Raw genomic sequence first — 10,098 nt, forward strand, 5'->3', positions numbered from 1 at the left:
AAATGGAGACTTTACATCCTTCGTATTAACCTGGATGGACGTGGAAGACATTATTCTTAGTAAAGCATCACAAGAATGGAGAAGCATAAATCCTATGTACTCAATCTTGATATGAGGACAATTAATGACAATTAAGGTTATGGGGGAAAGAGGGATCGGGGAGGGGGGTGGGGCCTTAGTGTGTGTCACACTTTATGGGGGCAAGACATGATTGCAAGAGGGACTTTACCTAACAATTGTAATCAGTGTAACTGGCTTATTGTACCCTCAATGAATCTCCAACAAGAAAAAAAAAAAAAAAGGACGCTATACCTTAATACATGGACATTTCTGTCTGAATTTCCCCTAGTCTCCTAAAATTGTACTTGCTAGTCACCCTCATGTGTGAGTCTTCACTTTTATTTGTTTGCTTGCTTACTTGCTTGCTATTTCTGACAAAAACCTGGTTTTGTCCTTGAAGCCTGGACGCAATCTACTTAGCCTGAGACCCTTTTGGCAGCTGCACAGACCACTATCCACAGGGCACTGGAAAGTTGCCTCTTTCCTTCAGCATTTCCCAGCTCCTCTTGAGTTTCTCTCTTGTCCAGAGCCCAGGAGCTGATCTATCCCTTGGCCTCCCATATTTGCTGCTGTTCATTGAGAGGTACAGACAGAACTAGGATATCAACTTTCAACAGGGAAAAAGACACCTTTAAAGAACTCTCACTTGTGATACTTCTGGTGCCTACTCCTTACCAAAACTGAGCATAAAGTTCAAGAAAGGTAGACAGAAGTCAGAGTAATATGTCCCCAAGTCATGTGTCCCCACAGTTATTATAGACCTGCAAACTAGAGAGCAATGAAAAGAAATTTGACTTCTTAAAAAATTATTTCAGAATATTAAAGAAGTACAGATGTTTTTGGTTACATGGATTCCTTCTGTAATGCATAAGTCAAGGCTGTGCTTGTGCTCATCAGCCACATGGTGTTAACTGTGCCTGTTGGATAGGTTTTTGCCCCTGATTTTCTCCCCCCACCCAGCCCCTGCTTGATTTCCACTGAGTTTTACTTCCCTCTGGGAAATTTGACTTTTTAAAAACTGGCCTCTAAAGAGCAATGAGTTGAACATCGAACAAAAGGAAAGAGCAATGGGAATGTCTTTTTCTCCTGAGATGTGATTATAAGAAGGTAAGATATTGCTGATACTCATTCAATCTGATTAAAGAAATAGCTTTATTTATAGATTACCCAAACTTCTTAGGGAGTACTATAAACATTAAAGAGATTCGAAATCCAAAAGAAGAATATGAAAAAGACAGAATTTGAAGCTGGCCACCTGTGGGTTTAAAGGACCTCTGAAGAGAGCAAGGTGCATTTCCACCAGTAAAGCTTTCTGTCTCTGTCCTGCTTCCAAGTCTTTGTCAGGACATTCATTAGACTTAGCCTGGAGTTTTGTGAAGATAAAAGGGAAACATTTAGAACTGCTCTGTAATGAGCTCATCAAATGCTCGTTTATTCTTCACAAAAATTCTCTGAGGTAGATGAGTTGGTCCCCATGTAATATATGAGATAACCCCATTCTATTGAATGGAAGTAACTCACCCAAATTATCTAAATTCTCAGAGCTTGTCAGTGGCAAAAACAGAATTCAAATTAGACTGATGGCAAGCCTACTACCTTTCTGTCACATGATAATGCCCCCGAGAGTCAGTCTCAGACAGGTGGTCTTCTGATTTTCAAGGTAACAACAATTCGAAAAAGAATATGTGTGCCCGCTGAGTTTAGAGAACAGAGCTTGGGTACCACGTCATCAAATGAAAATAACATCAAAAATTCCTTTCTGATTGATTCTCTCAAGAGAATTTTAAAGATCAGAGCTCATAATAGAACAGAAACAATAAAGCTGGCATGAAGCCATAGAACATTGGTTTGGTAGCCCTGAGAGCTGAGTCCAATTCTCCTTTTTATTGTAGTCTTGGAAACCATTTGTGAAACTGTGTAACTTAGGTTCAAATTCTCTGTTTTCCAGAGAATGTTTTTTTCTCCCAATAGTCCATTTCTAGATGCAACAGATGTTCTTTCTAAATGATTCATTACTTGAAACTTGGAGAAAATATTTTGGGAAGTGAGCTTCTTCGTGCTCTCTCAAGATGAGATTCAGAAAATCCAACACACATTTTTCTTTTTCTTTTTTTATTGTTGGGGATTCATTGAGGGTACAAAGAACCAGGTTATACTGATTGCATTTATTAGGTAAAATCCCTCTTATAATTGTGTCCTGCCCCCCAAAGGTGTGTCACACACCGTGACCCACCACTCCCCTACCTCCTCCCCTCTCTCTGCTCTCCTCTTTCCCCACCCCACCAGGTACTAAGTCATCAACTGTCCTCATATGAGAATTGAGTACATAGGATTCTTGCTTCTCCATTCTTGTGATGCTTTACTAAGAATAATGTGTTCCACTTCCATCCAGGTTAATACAAAGCATGTAAAGTCTCCATCTTTTTAATGGCTGAATAGTATCTATGGTATACATATGCCACAGCTTGTTAATCCATTCCTGGGTTGGTAGGCATTTAGGCTGTTTCCACATTTTGGCGATTGTAAATTGAGCTGCGATAAACAATCTAGTACAAGCATCCTTATGATGAAAGGATTTTTTTTTTCTTCTGGGTAGATGCCCAGTAATGGGGTTGCAGGATCAAATGAGAGGTCTAGCTTGAGTGCTTTGGGGGTTCTCCATACTTTCTCTCAAAGAGGTGGTATTAGTTTGCAGTCCCACCAGCAGTATAAATGTGTTCCCTTATCTCCACATCCACGCCAGCATCTGCAGTTTTGAGATTTTGTGATGTGGGCCATTCTCACTGGGGTTAGATGATATCTCAGTGTGCTTTTGATTTGCATTTCTCTAATAATTAGGGACGATGAGCATTTTTTCATATGTTTGTTAGCCATTTGTCTGTCTTCTTTACAGCAGATTCTATTCATCTCTCTTGCCCACTGATACATGGTATTGTTGGCTTTTTTTCCTGGATTAATTTGAATTCTCTGTATAACATACATTTTCTTTTCCTTTTCTTTTTTTTATTTAGTAGAAATTGTTTTCTTAAAAAACAGCCCTATTGAGGTACAATTAAAACATGAGCAAATCACACATATTTAATGTATCCAATTTGACAAGTTTGGACATATGCATACATCCAACACATTTTATGTGGAGAGTTTTGCCATTCCCACCCCCAAAACCCACTGCCCCCAGTTTTCTCAATAGGGTGGAAGATCAGTATGGTGTGTTGCATTCTGCCATTATTCATGCACAATACATCTTCTGGTCATTCCTAAGCATTCATCTTCTGACCTATTATTCATAGAACATCTACCTGATTACTCCACCTCAAAACAAGCCTTAATTTGTGGCTTATATTAAGACAGCTAAAATCCACACCACAATGTTTCCAATACTGAAAATTAAAAGACTATTTCCATTACAGACATCTCCTTTTTCTATAAGGTTTCCCCAGTAGTTTCCAGAATGTATAATCTTTGTCTTTTTTGCATCAGTTCTATTGTTAGGAATATTGTAGGTTGATTTTTTGCATTTGCCTCCTTAACTTATTAGTTAAGGAAAGGCAAGGTTAATAAATGGATGACTAGATGGCTTCAGGAAGGTATTGAAATAAAAGATGAACTGTTTTTCAATAGGAATTCCATTACACAAAGGTTATCCGGGCCATCTTTAGACAATAGTGATAATTATGTCTGGCACAATTTCTAAGATGCTGTGTGTTTGGTTACCAAATACGGTAGTATACCTTTATAGTATAACATTTATCTCACATATGTCTTTTTAAAGTTTTGATCTTATTATGCCCATCTTACAATTTAATACTAATATTTGGGAGATTAAGTAATTTAACCAAGTTTGCACCTACAGTGAGTGACAGAACCAACATGTAGTTCTAAGTCTGAATTAACTCATCAGAAGGTTCAGTCTGTTAACCACTGTCCTGTCTTACCATCTAAGATCCTAGAATCGTGAATATCACATTCACACTGTGTGGTCCTTAAAAACAACTTGATTATGCTAAAAAGGAAAATTTGGTAAAACTGCAGGTTATTTGGTGAATAAGGCATTAAGACCATTTCTGCTATAATCAGGAGTTGTCCAAATGAAAAAAAGTAAAATGATTTGAATTTTCCCTTTGTCCAAGCTATCATTTTTTGCCACCATCTTGGCTTTATACCAGAACTGAGCTAGAACATATTTTATATACTTTAAAATACATGGCATCCATTTTGAAAATATTTTCTAAACAATGTGCCAGATACAGTATTAGGCTTAGGGTATATGTGTGAAATCCACACAGTCCATGTTAAGAACTAATAGTTGTGAAAATATAGGACGTTTGCTAATCACTAGATGTTTAAATGTAAAAAGTGCAGTGTACTTTCCTGGGCACCACATACACTGATCATTACACATGAATCAGAGTCAGTCAAGAAACTTTTGGTAAATCCCTACCATGTGCCAGAGAATGTATTAGGTGCTAGTGATACAATGGTGAGCAAATTAGATGCTGCTCTTATCTTCACGATGTTACAAACTAATATGTGTGTTTGAGGGAGGTGCTTTAACAAAGCACATAATCCAACCTTTAAGGGTGATGAGGGCAAGTAGGAGAAATTAGCCATATGGACACAGAAAAGGTAATAAGGCTCTCCAGGCAGCAGGAGAGCCCTCTGTCCACCTGTGCAAAATTCTCCAGCTAAGAGAGAGCACCATGCCACTATGCCTGCAGTATAGAGTTTGGTAGGGGAGTAGAAAGCAGAGGACCAATCATTCAAATCATGGTAATAATATTAGGAAGTTTAAACTTCATCCTGAGCACAATAGGCAGTATTTAACAGGTTCTAAGTGAAAAAAAAAAAATGGTATGATCAGATCTACTTTAACAATAACAGCACAACAAAACCTCTATATTCTAGCTGCAGCCTAAAGAACAAGTTAATTAGAAGGAAGTTAAACACAGGGCAGGAAGATCAGGTAGGAAATTGTTATGGTAATTAAAGTAAGAGTTGTTCAAAGCCTAACCCAGAGTAAGAGCCATAGGATTAGAGAGAGACATACTTCATAGATATAAATGGGATATAATTCACAGGACTGATATAGAATTTGTTACATGGCATGAAGAAAAGAAAGAAGTCAAGGTTGACTCCCAGGTTCGGGATGGGCCGAAGAATGGAGGAGGGTTCAATTTCACACATTCATATGACAAACACACACGGAGTGTAGGCTTTAGACCCGCACTGCTTTGGGCATCGGGGAGGAACTGGTGAGAAAAAAAGACGCGAAGCTCCTGTCCTGCCTCCTGTGGCTTACAATCGATTAGCATGCTGCGGCATTCAAGTGAAAATCTTGTGCAGCTGTTCAGTGTTCTGAAGAAAATTCAGCTCAGGAGTGTCATTTCAAAGATCTTCTGACATGTAGCTTGAAACTTTGCTTGAGACCAATTTAATTCAATAATCACCAATCTAGGCACTGAAAAATGAGCCAAGGGTCAATCAAAACCTCTGCTCTCATAGAGTTTTCATTCTAGTGGGAGAATACAGACAAGAAACCAAACACTGCGTGCTGTGACAGGCGGTAGTCAGTGAGGGGAATTCCCAGCGTCTGAGCTAAGGAGAGAAAGCCCAGAAGTGAGAGGCAGCTGAGAAGATGAAGCCACAGTGTTTTTGCCCTTGAAGACAAGGTCATGATGCCTCCAGGCTCAGGCAGGTGAGCCTTGATGTTGCCTTCAGCTTAAGAAACAACCAGCAAAGGATTTTTGGCTGGGGGTCTATTTGTGTGTATCCTTCTTTAACTGAACATGTCGGTTATTGTTTTCTTATAGATACAATTCAAGCAGAATATCAAATAGGGCTGTATTTTTATTGTTAGAGGTTTTTCTTTTGTTTGGTTGGCTGAATTTTTTTGTTTTGCTGCTTTTGAACTTTCTTAAACCCTTAAAGTATACAGCCCTTGGGTATTCTGAAAGGATCCCTCTCATTTCTAGCAGGGGCTCTATGTTCTTAACTCTGCTATTATACGTGTTAGAATCAACTGGGGAGATACTTTTAAATATTGATGGCCCATACTCCGTCTCTGCAGGTTCAAATTTAACTGATCACAGGTGGCGCCAGAGATTTTATTCAAGTATAATTTTATTTAAACTCACTCACTAAGTCATCTTGAAGCTGTGCCAGGTTAAAAACTACCATGCCCATCTCTAATCACCAGGGAAATGCAAATCAAAATCACAGTGAGATATCACCTAACTCCGGTGAGAATGGCTTGTATCAAAAAGTCCTAACACAACACATGTTGGTGTGGACGCAAAGAGAAAGGAACACTTACACACTGCTGGTGGAACTGCAAACTAAAATAATCTCTGTGGAAAGTCATATTGAGACACCTCAAAAAACTAAAAGCAGACCTACCATTTGATCCAGCAAGCCCATACTGGGTATTTGTCAAAGGAAAATAAAAGCCCTTTTATCAAAAAGACTCGTGCACTCAAATGTCAAATGCAGCACGATTCACAATTGCAAAGATGTGGAACCAGCCCAAGGGCCTAGCGATATGCAAGTGGATTAATAATATGTGGTATATGTATACAGTGGAGTACTACTCAGCCATTCAAAAGAAAAATGGTGAACGAATACCTTCCTTAAAAACCTGGATGGGACTGGAGACCATTCTTCCTAGTGAAATATTGTAAGAATGGAAAAATAAACACCACAAGTACTCACCACTAAATGGGAACGAACCAGTCAACACTCATGTGCACGTATGGTAGTAAGGAGGGAAGGGCGAGCAGGGGACAGAAAAATTCATACCAAACAGGTACAATGCGCCGCGTTACCTTGGTGATGGGCGCACTGCACAAAAGCAATCCATGTAATCCAAACGTTTGTACCTCCATAATATTATGGGAGAAAAACAAAACAAAACAAGGAACTACCATGCCAAGTAAACACATCAGCCAGATGTCAGGCAGATAATTTCTGGCTTTTGGCTTTCTTGTTGAATTCTAGTTAAGTTAGTGTTTACGTGGTTCTTTGTCATTCTCCAGTAAAAGGCATTCATAACTTTGATCTCCCTGTAGTACTAGCAAAATGCCAGTAATCTCTCAAATAGAGGAAGATAGGAAATTAAAATTTCAAACTGCAAAATTAAGGCTATAAGTTTATGGCTTGTTTATGCCTTAAGGCAACAACATTTCTATCTCTTTTTTCCTCATATTCTTCTAAGGCTTAAAATCTATTTATCTGCATGGCAGCAATAGTTTAGGCTCTAAACAAAGCGAACTATAGGATCTATTCTGTTATTTCATCATCAAAAAGAAGGACCTAAGAACAGACAGGAAAATTATGATCAAGGAACAAATGTTAGTCCATCAATTGATGATGGAGAGATTTTGTTGGCTGGGTCGGGTCTGAGGGGAGCGACAGATGGCATGTTCTGATGTGATGGAGTATGAGCTGTGCACATTTTTTTCCCCTTCCAATTAGCTATGTCTGCCTAAAAGAGGGAGGGTCTGAGAAGCAGGTCTGATGCTGCTTTGGAAAACTCTTCAAGGATTTGGCAAATTGGCAGGGGGAGTAAATTATTCACAACTCCCCTCCATGCTGTGATGACGCTTGCCTCCAACATTACAGGCAGTACTTCTTCCTTGGTATAAAGTCCTCTACACTTCTATACTATGAAGAATAGTTAAATATGTCCTTTGAAACAAATAACCTTGATGTTCTTGTATAGGTATCTTCAGGTCATCAAAGGATCTCAAAAAAAATTATTTTATTTTGGGTTAATATGAGAGTATGTATGATTAGGTGACATTATTTGCATTTGTAAGGTAAAGACCAAACTTGCAGTTGTAGAATCCTTCACGCAGGAAATGGGCCCTACCCCTCTTCATGGTACCTGACACAAGGGCACTTACCAAGCCTACTCCCACCAGGATCCTCAAAATTAATCAAAAAAAAAAGAAAAAACCTGTAGGAATCATAGCTCACACGTATTGAATACTTATGTGTCAGACTTTTGGTAGGCATTCAATATGGATTATTTCATTTAATTCTCACAACCACTACAGGATGTAGGTATTGCTTTAAGCCTCATTTTATAGATTAAAGAGAGTAAGTTTTCCTAGACCTGATTCTAGGGCAAGTCAGCATGCAGTCATGTTGATGAACAGCCTAGTGTGTGCAGCCTAGTGCTAGATGTTTCCAAGTTGGAGAATAAATGTCAATTCTCTTGCACTTAGAAACTCAGATCTAAAGAAATTTTTCCCCACCAAGGTACAATAGTTCTCTAAGGCAAAAAAAAATCCCCTGAATTACTGTCAGCCTACCACATAACCAAGGCACTTGTTCTAAACTTTACTACATGTAAGACCTCCCTACAGACCTTTAAAGAGCAAGAAGAACCTGTGGTCTCAGGCTGAGAGATTCTCATTTAATTGATGTAAGGTGGGGTTCAGATATTGGGATTTTTTATGTTCCCCAGATAAAACCAGCTTCATTGTTTGCAGGGCCCATTGCAAGCTGAAAATATGGAGCTCTTACTTAAACACCTTTAACAATTTTAAGTGATGACAGCTGCTCATTAAATCAAGTTTGGGGTGCTTCTTTAAATGAGGCTCTAGGGGATTGCACAGGCTACACACTTATGAAGGTGGCCCTGCCCAGGTGATGCTAAGATGTCGAAACTTTGATAAACATTAGATCAAAGTGTTCCCTTGGCCAAGCCCCACTCTGTAGCTTAGCTGGCTCTTCAACATTATCACCATCATCACAAGAATTGAGCTGTTTGCAAGCATCACATAATCCTCCCAAAAACATTATAAAGGAACATGGCAATTACATCCTCTTTTCAATAAGGAGACTAATGCTTTTCCAAGTGTAGTATTGTGGCTGGAGTCCCCGGGGAGTCAGTGGTTCTGTCTGGACTGAGCCCAGGCCACACAGATTCTGAATCCCACACTCCCAGTGATTACCTTACACGGCAGCATCATGAATAAGTTGTTCATTCTACATAGTGTGTGACCCTTGGTCCTAAACAAAACGGAAGACACTATCAATGGAAACAGATTCATGTTCAAAAGTGTATCATTTAATTTATTTCCTTGATGCACCTGAATGTGCTTTTGTTTGTAGTTTTTTATTTTCTTGTATTTTTATTTTACTATTATTTTGCATATATACTAGCTGGAATTATACAGACATGCATATATATAGGCTGGACTATAAGTTGTGTGAAATTTCACCTGTAAAGCTCAGAAAGGGACTTCTAAACCTCCAAACCTAAATCTTCTCCAGCTCCCCCACTTTAAAATTCTCTCTGAGGTGAACATCACATACAGAGTCTGCAGGGCTACCTTGTGACTGAGGGGAAGACGGTTTCTTCGCCTTGACTCAGGAGTCTTAACGAGCTTTGTTCACAAACTTGATGCCCCCTACTCTCAAAATGGAAAGAAGATTCTGGAAATAAGCAGATGTTTATCCCAGGGAGCAACGCATTTAATTTAGTCCTTTTTAGTGTGACTCTGTTTCATCATTATATAGTATACACTTAAACATGTTTGTTGGGACAGTGCTTGGTTCTTGACTCTTTAAAAAAAAAAAAATACTTGGCTCAGTGCCTGTAGCTCAGTGGCTAGGGTGCCAGCCACATACACAGGAGATGGCGGGTTTGAACCCAGCCAAGGCCTGACAAACAACAATGACAACTACAACCAAAAAATAGCCAGGCATTGTGGTGGGCGCCTATAGTCCCAGCTACTTGGGAGGCTGAGGCAAGAGAATCGCTTAAACCCAAAAGTTGGAGATTGCTGTGAGCTGTGATGTCACAGCACTCTACCTAGGGCAACATAGTGAGACTCTGCCTCAAAAAATAAAATAAAATAAAATAAAATACTTTCCTCCCCCCTCTCCACCCCCATGTATGTTGTGTCACTGCTATATTTTATTACAGACTTTAGTTCACCATTCTGCAATCATTGTTACACTAAGGCTTCCAACCAGGAACTCCAGAATGCAGGGTCCAAGTCCTATTCATTTTCGTATCTCCAGCTTTTG

This window comes from Nycticebus coucang, chromosome 13 (genome assembly GCF_027406575.1).
Source record: "Nycticebus coucang isolate mNycCou1 chromosome 13, mNycCou1.pri, whole genome shotgun sequence".
NCBI classification, from domain to species: domain Eukaryota; kingdom Metazoa; phylum Chordata; class Mammalia; order Primates; family Lorisidae; genus Nycticebus; species Nycticebus coucang.